This window comes from Triturus cristatus, chromosome 1_1 (genome assembly GCF_964204655.1).
Source record: "Triturus cristatus chromosome 1_1, aTriCri1.1, whole genome shotgun sequence".
NCBI classification, from domain to species: Eukaryota; Metazoa; Chordata; class Amphibia; order Caudata; family Salamandridae; genus Triturus; species Triturus cristatus.
Window position 1 is genome coordinate 839,685,246 of NC_140579.1, and position 13,325 is coordinate 839,698,570.

At 46.6% G+C, this 13,325-nt stretch overlaps 1 long non-coding RNA gene across 1 annotated transcript in view; it reads left to right on the forward strand.

The window, feature by feature from the left end:
- LOC146871167 (uncharacterized) overlaps positions 1-13,325 on the forward strand; it is a 106,048-nt gene that overhangs the window by 47,151 nt on the left and 45,572 nt on the right. Inside the window, exon 2 of the long non-coding RNA XR_014959510.1 lies at positions 1,361-1,614. This is a non-coding gene — a long non-coding RNA (uncharacterized LOC146871167). The remainder of the gene's footprint in view (positions 1-1,360; positions 1,615-13,325) is intronic.

Sequence of the window (13,325 nt, forward strand, 5' to 3'; positions counted from 1 at the left end):
CCGAACCTGGTGTCTGCCGACAGCGCGACGCACTGAGAATCACCTCCGAGCGGCCCCTCCTCCTCCTGACCTCCGTGGTGTGCTGAGACATCCCTGAGCGCCCCCGAAGCATCGCCGTCCACTGAAGAGCTGGGACTGCAACGCGACGCGGGACGCCCTTTGCGGGACTGCTGAGGCTGCCAGGAACTCCCTACAAAGACCCAAGGTACCGTGAATTGAGAGCGCCCTCGTACGAACCGTACTTGCCTTCGTACGGTCCGTACCAGCGCTGGCGTCGCGCTACGCTATTCACGCGTGAAGCGTGAGCTTTGGTACGGTTCACCCCAGCTGTACGGAGCGTCCCAGCGAAGGTACGGTCCGTACCGTTGAAAATATATAGACGTTGCTCACGTGGGAGGCGTGAGGTTTGGCAGGAGGCGTACCGGACTTGTACGACGCGTACCTACGAGGGTACGGTCCGTATGGCTCAAGTCCTCGTACGCGTGCTCACGCGAGAAGCGTGAGAAACGGCACGACCCGTCCAAATAGCGGTACGAAGCATACGGAAGGCGCTACGAAGCGCACAGACCTGAAAGAAGCGTATTTTGAACCAAGAATTGCCATTTTAAGAACTGTGGACTGCTGAAAAGTCATTACAAGTAACTGGAACCTCATTTGAAGTGAAGAACTGTATTTTTAAGGCCTGCTTGAAGAAACCTTTTATACAAAGAGTTTATTTTTACAAAATACAGCCTTGTGTCTCTGTGTGGTGGGTTGGTGGTTGTTGTGTGGGACATCTTGAATGCTTAACCTAATGCCCTCTGGAATCTAGCCTGACTGCTCGCGCCAGCAGGGGTTATTTTCCCAGAGTAATCCTTCGCCCTGACTTAGAGGAAAGGGTCCCTGCTTGTCGCAAGTGCACACCTGCGCCAACCAGAGACCCCGGATTCTAACACATGCTTTAAAAGCATCCCACTCAACTCCAGGGGTAGCGGTGCCTTTATTAATCAAAAAGTACTCTGATGTAGCTTTTGTTAGAGCGAGCACCACCTCCTCATCTAAGAGGAGCACACGTTTTAGTGTCCACCTTATGTTGGGCTTTGTTCCAGGGACCTGCAATGTCATTGTGTCATTGTGACAGCTTGCCGACGTCGCCTTCCTTTAGTCGTGTCTTTTATATCCTGCACTATGCCCAGAGGGGGGTCTGATACTAAGGAGACTGGTAACTTTCCAACTTTACTCCCCCCAATATTCCTGTTCTTAAGGTATAGCTAGAAGGTTTATCTCCAACCTCACCTTCTATTGAAATGCCTTTCACCATAGGCAGGGAATGGAACTTTCTTACCCGCTCTTCACTGGTGTAACTCTCTTTCTCACCCAGCTCTCCCCTCCTCAGGTCTCCCAGAGAGGAAGACCGGCTGTTGCACATTGCCTCGAGGGACTACGAGGAGCCTCGACTTGTGCTGCCTCTGCCACCTAGCCTTGCGCCGGCCTCCCTGAAGCGCCGAAGCTCCCTAGCCACCTTTCTCCAGCGCAAACCCGAAGCCTGGCACCTCTGCGCCTAGGAACCAGCCGACTGCAACAGTCATGCATGGAGGTGGGATCCGCACGGTTGACATTCCAGCTTTCAGCCCGGTACGTTTTCGGACCGCGATCAGGAGTCACTTAGTGTGCGCACAGCTCCACTCCCCCAATGGCGCCTGCGGCCGCCTAGCTCATGCCTGCCATGTTCCCCTTCTGTTTTTCCAACAAACATGTCTTGCTTTGAGTCTGTAACCTTACATAGAAAAAACAACTGGCACATAAACATCCCAACTCAAGCCTTTCTTCCAAGATAATGACTATCCTCACTCACACCACATACCCCACGCTTAACTTTGTAAAATCCAAAGTTGGCCACATTTTTAAGATCAACCCTATTTCTGTTGATTGGTCAGGTCACTTTCTCATCTCTCACAATATTCTGGATACACCACTGGACAGCTGAACCTATACTTAGGAGGAGAAGGTACAAAGCGCCATTATCTGGTATTTAAAGGATACAGATATTAATCTACTAGACTCCATGATTAGTTCAGTCAACATGAATAGACCCTCTACTCTGTACCCCTAATGTATCATTACACAGTCAAAATAACTGAGATATTTAACATGATTGCTCCAACCAAACTTAAACACAAACCCCTAAAGAAACTACCCATTGGAGTCAGAGGGAGATGGTAAATAAAAAGCCCTGCTGGAAATTGTGCTTACTAGTTCTAGCAACAGGTAGTGCTGTCATGAGCCGAAAGCTGACCAGGATACAAACAGAAGGGTCCAGGATGTTGCACCAACACACCAGTAAGACTGTACAGAAAAATGGGTAAGACAGCATAACACGAGGCAAGGCAAAACAGGAGCAAAACAAGGAAACTGGGGGAATCGAAAAGTGTAGGAAAACAAACTTGGAGAGGACAATAATGTGCGCAAACTATTACTTGAGTAAAAAGCCAGTGCAACTCCGCTACACGTTGCCAGGCTAAGACTAATAGTCTAAGTGGGTCTAAATAGTGCTCTACCTCTCTTCACCTGTAAGTGACCAAAGCAGGAGGTTACTTGAGTGATACTGAAGCTAGTGAGTTACTACAGTGATACTGAAGTTAGCAGTTTAGTGTCCCAGCCCTTAGTAACTTCCACTGGCCTGTTCTCCAGAGTATCCAGTCTCCTTGCTCCGGTCATTTCCCCTGAATCCTCACAGCCAAATCACCAGGATTGACGCAAGACTATCTCAGTCTTGACATTCGTATCAAAGAAATCACTAAAATTACCAGACTTCAACCAGGGGCGTAATAAACACCCCCGCTGCCCCCCGCGTGGTGCTGGGGGGGGGGGGGGGGGGCAGTCTTCAGTAGGTGAAAGGACCCCCCTCAGCTCTTTGACAGAGAACTGTGAGAGGTTTTCTCTTAAGCAGCTGCAGTGTGCAGCCTGCTCTGAGCTCTTCGCGCTGGCTGACGCAGGACTGAAGAGAAACAAAGTTACAAGTTTCATTGTTTCTCTTCAGTCAGAGTCGGACGGACCAAGGGTGGGGGTGGGGGCCCCAGAGAGAGCAGGCAGTGCAGAGCTGACTGGTACAGGAGAAGGACTGCAGCTCACTCCAGGAACAGGATCTGCTGAGACACATTGGAAGGTAAACAAGCATTTGCAATATAAACATTTGCATATATGCAAGTCATATATGGTTTGGATAGGAATTGTTAGTTGTAGAATTGTGTTGTGTGGATTGGATCAGTGTAGTGAAATAATGTGGCATGCTGTGCAGTGGAATTATGTGGATAGTAATTGTGTGGTATTAAGTGTACTGGAATTATGTGGAGTGAGATTGTGTGTAATGGAGTTGGATTGTGTGTCTTGGAGAGAAATTATCTCGAATGTTATTTTGTGTTGTGGAGTAGTATGCAGTGGAGTTTACTTATGTGGTGTGCTGTTAAATATTGTAGCATGATGTGGAATTTTGTGGTGTAGATTGGACGTATGTGGTGTGTTGTGTAATTGTGTTGTTAGTTTGAATTATGTACTTTGTTGTTGAATTATGTGGTGTGGAATGGAAATGTGTAGAGTTGAACTTGTGTGAGGTGGAAGTGTGCGCTGTTGATTGAAAAGTATGTTGAGTGGTATTATGAGGCATGGTGTGAAGTGTAGTTATGTGGAATGTTGCTACATGGCATAGACTGGATTTATGTGGAGTGTATTTATGCAATATGGAGTAGAACATAATTATGTGGAGGTAAATTATATGGTGCTGAGTGGTATTATGTGGAGTCTGATTATGTTGTGTGATGAATTGTGTAGGGATAAATTGTGGAATTGTGTGACGTGTGGAATTATGTGGCATGGTGTGGTGTATATTTGTGTGGAGTGGAATTATGCAGCATGTTGCAGAGTTGTATTTTGTGGAGGGTAAATATGTGTTTTGGAGTGGAGTGTAAATATGTTGTGTGAAGTATAATTATATAGGTTGAAGTGGAATTATGTGCAGTTGAATTGTGTTGTGTGGAGTGTAATTATATGGTTTATTAAGTTTGTGGAATGTTATTATGTGATGTGGAATTATGTTGTATGGAGTGAAGTGGAAATATGTGTTTTTTAAATTTTAGGATTGTAATTATGTGGTATGGAATGTTGTAGGGTTAAATTATTTATAGTTGAATTGTGTGGCATGGAATTATGAGATGTTCAAATGTGCTGGGTGTGGTAGACTTAGCATAGCTGCCAAGGTTTCAGATTGCAATGTGTGACATTTTCATAATTTCAGTATGATTATGAGTTATATTTCAAAGACAATGAGTGCCACTTTCTCGTGAGCAAAATCAAGCAATGAAGAGGAAGGAAACATATCAATATTAGAAATTATGCCCATTTGAGCAACTACAAACTCTAAGAAAGTCACTGAACTAAAGTGTGTTAACAGCAGGCGCCTGAAAACTGAGCAGATCAGACTGTGTGAATGTCACCCATTATTACAGTTAAAATTATGAAAACATGCCACTTACCAATCTGAAACCTTGACATCTATGAGTGAATCAGTGTGAAAATGTGCTCTAATTGAGGTGTATTCCTCTGCACCCTCATGGTGACCACCCTGCCAGGTGTCTTTGCAAACTTGCAAGCGCCAAGCAGTTTTCCATCAGCTACATGTTAATGTAACTCTACAAAATAAATACATAGGACGTTCTCTGCAAAAATCAGAGGTTTGCCTGCGCCAGGTTACACTTACTCCAGCACTTTAAAAGTGGCAGTTCATTCAAGGTCCAATCAACCTCCCATAATGTCTGGTTACTCTGCGTAGAAATGCTGCAAAGTTTTTTTTTAAAGCTAATCTGTGGTCAGATTAAACCTTCCAAAAAGAGCTGCTTTCATCTATGAGTAATCAGTCTGTTTCTGGGATGCTAAAATCACAGTAAGACCCAGTGACTTACCCTCTAGTGCCTGCGTCCTCCGTGATCTTCTGCTTCTAAGGTGCAACTCGGATCTAACATGTTTTAGGACTATGTGGTCTAGACTGACCTGGTCTGATGTGTTTTGTCCCTTTAGCCAGGAGTGTGAGAGGAGGGGAGATCCGAGCCTGAAGCAGTATGTGCAGTGGTGCCTCTGATGCTCCCAGACTAGAGTTAGGCCACAGCTCCCTGCGCCACGGTAGGCACCTAGACCCTCAGCGCAATCAGCTCGTCTGCGGAGCAAGGTCTGTAGGTGCATTAATACAACACCTGCTGGACGGAGGGGGACCTGAGGCCTCTTCTGTGTGTGTGTGTAAATTGGGCCTAACGGGCGTGCGACCAGCAGGCAGAGGCCCACATTTGAGAGGCTGGATGAGGCAATATAGTAGACTGTTGAAGCATGCCTCTCGATGGACTCTAGTCAAAAGAGGAGCATTGTGGACAGCAGGAGGGCCAACAGGCGTTGGATGGCTACGAGGAGATTGACCAAAGTAACAGGTGGAACTACGAGAGATGACTGGAGGCGCTAACCCTCTGAGGAGCAATAATTCATGGCAGTAAGGGGAGGGGAGGTTATGTCTATGCACTCCGAGAGTCTATTGTGCGGTATCAATACAATACTGTACACCTGGGTACAGTAACGCTTTCGGAACCCATTGTAACTCAATTAGCAATTAATCAATGTAACAACCCTAATCAGTGCAGCCATACATCTATCTTGCATCTGAAGAAATCAACGCTCTGACACAGGTAAGAGTTACCAATACACCTAGGTCACAGGAGTTACGGGACCTTCACAATTAACGTTTTTGTTTTTCATTCCGGTATGTCTGCTGATGAAAGTAGCTATTAGTGCCATGTGAAAGTTTCGAAGAAAACAAGTAGGAATCAGCCTGGAGACAGACTCCCACATGTTATTCCTTTAATACTTTCTCATCAACAAAACAGCAATTTAATTGGGCACCTCAGCACCGAGGTGTCATCGTGTTGGAATATTAGATCCCGGCTCCTCCATGCAGAGCCGCCGTTTTTGCACATCGTTTCCAGCTTGGCGGCGCAGGTTATCCCGGGTCACATCACCCACTCCAGAGCTCCGGTGCCCTTCTCAAGCTCCTAGCTCCCGTCAGGAACCAGTCCTTGCATATGTCGCACTCGAAACGTCTGACATCGTAGGGCTGCCGGTGCATGGCGCACGCCTGTAACAAATCCTCGCGAGACCTAACTTTATGGACATAATACGGAAATACAGCAGAATGTTGTTGGCATAGAAAAGAAACATCATTACAGGACTACCTCACAGGCAGCGGTACTGCATAATGAAATTTACCGCATTGCGTTTAGGAGACAGGGGGAAGCGCCAGAATACAGATGGCGGCCACATGGAAATAATACTACACCAGCATTGATTTGCAGCACTGGTACCTGAGGAGGCGCGATGCCTGTTATGCGTGATTTTGCATTTCAGTGCGGTGATGTTGATCACCACACCGAAATGCATTAGTCTAACGCCAGATGTGTGGTACTTAGCAGGGCTGAATTAGGTGGCGTGGATTTGGACAAGCTGTGCACACCAAGGCTTTTATGTCATGGGGTATAAAGTGGACGTTTGTCTATTTTTCTTTGTAAAAATAATATGGGCTGTTTCTTTACCTTCCGGTACATTTCTGAACAATTTGTTAAGCCAAATTGTATTGTTGCATTGTGTGCGCATGCAGGGAAAAAGAAGTGTCTGGCAGACATGCAAAACATCCTCCTACGTCTCAGTATTAACTTCCACACTTCTAAGCAGTAATTCCAATCCTAGAATGAGTTACCTGTTTGCTGTATGAGGACAGTTATTAAAACAAGTCATTGCTTTGTGAGCCTGTATAAGTAGCAAAGATTTTAAAGGAACTTGTTTTCGTGCAAGGTATTGTTTTTCCCAGTTCACGGAAGGGATAAAAAACATCTCCAGATAATAATAGGGTTGACAGGAAGGTGCGACAGCAGAATATTGATACATGTGGATCTGGTGAGGACTGCGGGCAGCAAGTGCTTGAGACGCTATTTGCATAAGAAAATACTAAATATTTTTTTCGTTATCCTCCATTAGTTATTAGTAAGGAAGGGGGAGGAAAAGCGTTCACCGACAGCATTCGGTTAGTCTTAGGGAGACAAATAATGCAGTGGTCGGTGGTTGATGCCACCCAGAAGTAAGTCATAGGTACATGTATCAGGAGCTGCCCTTGAAAGGAAGTGAAAATGCGCTTTAGATGTTGCCAGTATTAATGGCTACGGTGCGGTTGCAGACTTCGGTGGGCTGACAGTGGGTGGGGAAATGCTATGTTGTCACTATAGCTTTAATTACATGAATCTCGCATTCTCTCTGGTGTTTGTCGTTGGGGTACTTGCTGACTGGTGCTACACATGGGATCAGGTTTGCCTTTGACAGGAGGTATGGTTTAGTTGGGTACATAGTGTAAATTATTGTTGGCATGAGGAAACAAAAATTCTGACCCTTTGTACATTTAATATTATTGTGTGCATCATGCAGAGGATGAAAAGTAGCAGGAACGGCTTTGATGCCGTAGAGGCTAGTAGGAAGAACTGTTTTGGGGTGGTCAGTTGAAGAGATTGTTTAACATGTTTTAAACTACTACAGTGGCATTGGGGAGGGCAGCAGCTGAAAGGCTCTGTCTTTACTGGTAGGCAGTGGTTAGATGGGGACCGGCCATCAGTCTTCTTGTCGGTGGTGGACAGGGGAGCAGTGGGCAGCGGTCACGGCTTTGCAGTGACATCCAAGGGGTGGTTTTAAAGGTGGGCGGGAAAGCATAACTGCGGGTTTCGTAGGGGTGAGAGTAGGGGTGAGAGTAGAGTTAATGGATGCATTAGTAGCAGGCATGAAGGCAGTAGTCTGTGTTTGGAAGTGGTTAGCTGAGCGGGCTTCGCTTGAAGGTGGGTCATCAAGTAGGAGGATGTGTTTGGTGGGCCGGCTGGAGGCAGTGTTATGTAACTTTGCTGGAGGGCGCAGCAGCAGTATTTACTGATATATGTAAATCGCCCAATGAAACGGCGGATGTGACCAATGGAGAAACCAGAATCCTTTTTTATTTTCTGGGGTGAGCCCCTGCGGTATGGCGGGTCGCTGGCCTGAGAGCTCTTGACTGACACAGAGAATGGGGGGCCCCCTCCATGTACTTTGCAGGGCCCCCCCCCAAGTTTAGTTACACCACTGACTTCAACTAAAGCTACTATGAAACATTAGACCCTTTAATTCCAATGTAGAGTTAAAATACAAAAAAACGCTGTACAGAAATGAATGATATTCAGCATTGGGTACCAGAACGTACTGATAACCACATAAATCCTGGCTGTCCCCTCTCAAAGCTATCCTCCACTCCAGTGGCAGCTCATCCGCTAAGGCGGAGGAGCATCGCCCAATTGCTTTTCGCAGGGTAAATAAAGGAAAAATAAAATAATAATGACGTGATGTTATTATCATTTTATTTTTTCCCGTTGTGCCAGCTTTTGCACAGAGCGGGGCGAGGAGTGGGGGGCACTCTATAAGTGTGCATGAATGTTTGGCCAGCCATCTTGGACTGGCCAAACAGTTGTGTGTGCTTTGCATGTTCTCCACCCAGGCTGTATTACTGTCTGGGTGGAGAACATGCCCAGGCTCCCTGTCCCCATCTGCGCGCCGAACCACAACGCTCAGACCAATCACAATGCTGCATTGCAGCATTGTGATTTGGCTTAGGAGAGCCTAGGTGCTTCCTGTTCAGGTCGGATGAGGAGAGACAATGGAGGAGCGACACAGCGAGCAGGTAAGTTTATTTATATTTACTCCTCCCCACCCTACGGCCCACCACCCCCGATCTGTGCCAGCCGTCACTGCTTCACTCTGCAGTCAGGTTGACCAACGAAACAAGAAAACTTTAGAGAATTACACCTTTTACTCAACTATTGTAAAATAGTTCACTCTTGGCTATAAGACTGCCTTTCATACATGTTAAAAATTACATCTAGATTCCCCCCTTACTTCACTCAATAACCTGTATTGTTTTGTATACACTGGTCCCTATGAAGCAAAAATAGTCTCTTCCTCAAACAATGCATTTCAAAAAGCTATCTACATCAAATACACCTTTTTGGGGAATGCCCACAGGATATGGAATGCACTTCCAATTGATACAAAATGTATTTTAAATCCAAGCTGGAGGAATATACATTAAGCCCATACTACTCACGGTGTTCACTAAACTGGTAATAAACATACTTCGGTGACGTATATTGCATTCTGAAACATTTTATCACTGTACACTGCTGACTAAATGTATATATTGAACACCAATATACCTTTTCTCTGTGTGACACACTACAACATTAAACTGACAGAGTTGCATTTGTTTCAGCTATATCCCCGCATCCTAATAACATTGTGCCACTGTCAACAATTTAATTTACCTTTCATGCATTCAATGTTGTACAAATGCCCGCTATATGGTTATATTTCCTGCTAGAGTGCAACAATGTTATATATTTTCCCTAATCATGGTGAAAGCAGTTTGCTACCTTCCACTCCAAGTGCACTTCCTACCCTTCTGTAGCAATTCCCTTAGGGGTTCAGATTTGTGTGCAAAATTTGGGGCAACACTCCACTAAGCCCATGAAAGATCTTAATTTGTCCCTAATATTAGGCACTTCTAGATTCAAAATAGCAGTGACCAAATTCTGTTTTGGTTTGATACCTTGTCTGGTAATGTGGTACCCCAAACAGTCCACTTCTTGTACTGCAAATACACACTTTTCTCTTTGCAATGTTAACTAAGCCTCTCTCTGACATTCTAACGCTTCCCCCAATGTTCTATTATGTTCCTCCCCATCCTTCCTAAAGATTAAAATGTTGTCTTGAAATAATATGACTTTGTAGGCCCCCACTAAAATGTATGTGATGATTCTTTGGAATGCACTGGCTGCTAAACATAATCCAAATGGAAGTCTGTTGAATTGGAATGTTCCCTCAGATGTTATGACGTATGTGTACTGCTTTGAGTGTGGATGAAGCTTTAGCTGGTGATAGACACTTTGTAAATCAAGTTTCGAAAAATATCTCCCCTCTGACAACATCAACATCTCATTTATGTTTGGCAGTGGGAAATCGTCCATTATCATTTAGACTTCCCAGGTCCACACAAAAATGAAGTGACCCATCAGGTTTCTTTGAAATAACAACGGGTGCCAACCATTCTGCAGCCTCCAATGCCTCTATGGCCTTATTGTCTTACAGTTGTTCGATTATTTCTTTCACTTGTGCTCTTGCCGCCATCAAGTTCTCCTTGCCACATGTTTGACAGGAACAGCATTTTTCTTGAGTTTTATTTCATGATGGTACCATGTTGTCTCCCCTAACCTAATCAAAAAACCCTGTGTATTTTGGCTTTATAGACTCTGTAAATTATTCTCCTCAATTATTATAACTTTCTTTTCCACTCTCGGATCCACCAAGATGTGCAAATCATATTGATGTGCACATCCTATGATGGGAGGGCCATCTGCAGCAATATAATCGTTCCCAGTAGTATGTCTTCCTGGAAAGTTTATGGATGCTGTCACATAACCCAACACTCCTATGTTTGCCCCCTGGTGCCCTTTCAAAATAACATCAGAAGAAATCATTTCTACTCCCTGCCACACTGTATCATAGAAAGCCTTGGGAAGTATGGTGTACATGGAGCCTGTGTCACCATCAATTACATTTTCCTATTAATCTCAAAGTCTGCCTTGAGTCGAATCCTCTTCCTTACCATATGTTCCGTCAAATCCTCCTCCTTGATTATGAACACTCTGGGGTATATTCACAAGAAAGTGTGATAACTACCGCAAGAGTAGCGTAACGTAACTTTCAATATCGCAGCCTATCGCGGGAAAATAACCCCGTGACAACGTGGGATTCACAACAAGGCAGTAGAATGCGATAGTCACCAGATAACGCGCCAAATGTCCGCGTCAAAATCAATGCCATGTCGCATAAATGCGATACGTGAACGCAAAAAACATGCGATGAGGCCAACCGCGGTACAAAAAGTAGCGAAAACCAGCCACAGGCCTGCAAATCCCACCCGTCTGGCGGAACTATGCACTATAAAAACCACAGAAAAAATACACCAAAAACAATCCAAAGTGCGTAGCAACATGGATGCACCCTGACACAAGGCTGAGGCCAACCCAAACCCCACAACCCCCACAGACTACCAGCAAGGAACAACGGGGCCAAGGAGAAGAGGGAGTGGAAGACGGGGTGCAGACCGCAGGAAAACATGACCAGCGTAACGGAGGTGACAGAACACTACCAGCAACTGACCCACAAGCAGACCACCTGGATTGCAGGTGGAGTGCCGAGGAGGCCAATCCAGGAGGACAATAGGCGCCGGCATTACGTGACTACCTAAACCTGGCACAAATCCGCTGCCAACAGGAATGCAGCAACTGCGACAGGAGGTGTCAGTCCAGCGCCACCAGAGGAGCTGAAGGAAACCCAGGCCACAATCATCAGTGAGGAGACGGTGCAAGAATTAGGGAGTACGGACACAGCTCGAGAGGACCTGACACAACATCAACAGGGAGTGCAACGAACAGGGACTGGGGGGGATAGGAGGAGTGGGCACAATGGCATACATGCACAACGAGGTGTACCACACTGCACACCCACAATCACCCAGGTCTCATGGCCCAGATCCCCTTGGCACACTGCAGCACACACACATAGCACGAACATCACACCCACATTGACCACAACGAGGAACAACGCGCATAGCCGCACATGCACAGAAACATGCCTACTACATCTGACGGAGCCGGAAACTGTGAAATGGAAATGTACGCGTACGACCTCACATCCGTCATGTCGACCAAATGTACACTGTCCCACAGAAGAATCCTGCACCCCCCAGTCACAATGTACATTGCAATACAGTCTGCACGCAAACCTGCACAATGCGCCAACATATATGTCAACACAAAGTGAATACGTACCTCCCCTTCACATCGCAGAGGGGCACACAACACATTCAGCAGAGCACAGAATACAACACATCAGTGATGCCTGAGAGGACCACCACACCATCGACACCGACTCCCTACAAAAGCACATGGATATCCCACGCAACCCCCCACCAGGACCCAGACAGCCAAGCTACTCAGAGGAGAAGGAGAACACCAAACCTGCAACAGACCACACAGCAGGAAGCACCCGCAAGCACAGCTGGCTCGCGACACTTCACCCCCCCACACATCGCACCTCAATGCCATGTTCCTGCACGCCAAAAGGAGGTGGCCCAACAGGTGTGGGTGGGGGCAGCAACCATGGACTGCGAACCAGGACACATACGTAGGTGTCTTTCACCCTTCAGGGCCCACCAACACCCCACTAAGACCCACACTACCATAGAGACACATGCAAATGCACATTCACAGTACAGAACCACGGGCAAATAGCAGTCACACACCCATGTTGGCTCTGCGTACGACGGCCCTGGACACTCCCTTTATGAATTGAGTGGGGGACGACAAAGCTACATGTCAAAGCTACAACCCGCTGCCTGCGGTGACAAGTCTGCATCCGATGTCCACAGCACAATGTAATGTCGTAGGGCCCAGGGCCCTCATGCATACAACAAGACCACAGGGACACACTCCGATATCATGTTGAACTTGCTACGGGCACATGCGCCTGGCCCCTATATTGGCAGGGCCACATGTACAGTGATGCCTGTGCTGGATGTGTATGGGGTGAGTGTAAGCCAGCCCGCATGGAATGCTTGGTGCTGGCAACAACTACAACTTGAACATTGGACACCAGTGCAATGGAAACAGAAAACCCATGCATAACAGAGTCAACTGCACAGCAACATGGAGGAACCCGGAGCAAGGACAGAGGTCACCCGAAATTCAGTCAGGAGGTTCCGTGAGTTGCAGTGCACTGAGGTAGGGGCAGTAGAGATGAGCGCGCTCATGTGAAGGTAATGCTAGGATTGTGTCCCTTCGTGTTAGTCCTAATGCAGATGCAGTGGGGTGGGGTGTGTTACACCTGCATCAACGTCCCAGGTCTCCCACACTGTCTGAGGTGATAGTTGCGTGCGCAGTCCACAGCGCAATACCCAGTAATGGTTCCGGGTGAATGGCTCGACTACCACCTCCAGTCTGCATTCCTGCCTTGGGGATGTTGCCTCCTGCCCTCCCATTGTTTGTGCCATCGCCCCTATGCACACTTGACACATCTTCCTCATCATAGTCCCAGCTCTTCCCCACTGCATGAGGTGATATTGCTGTGCAACATCTCCACAGCACAAATGTCAATCAGTAAAGGACAATGGCTTGTGGTGCACTGAGTCACTG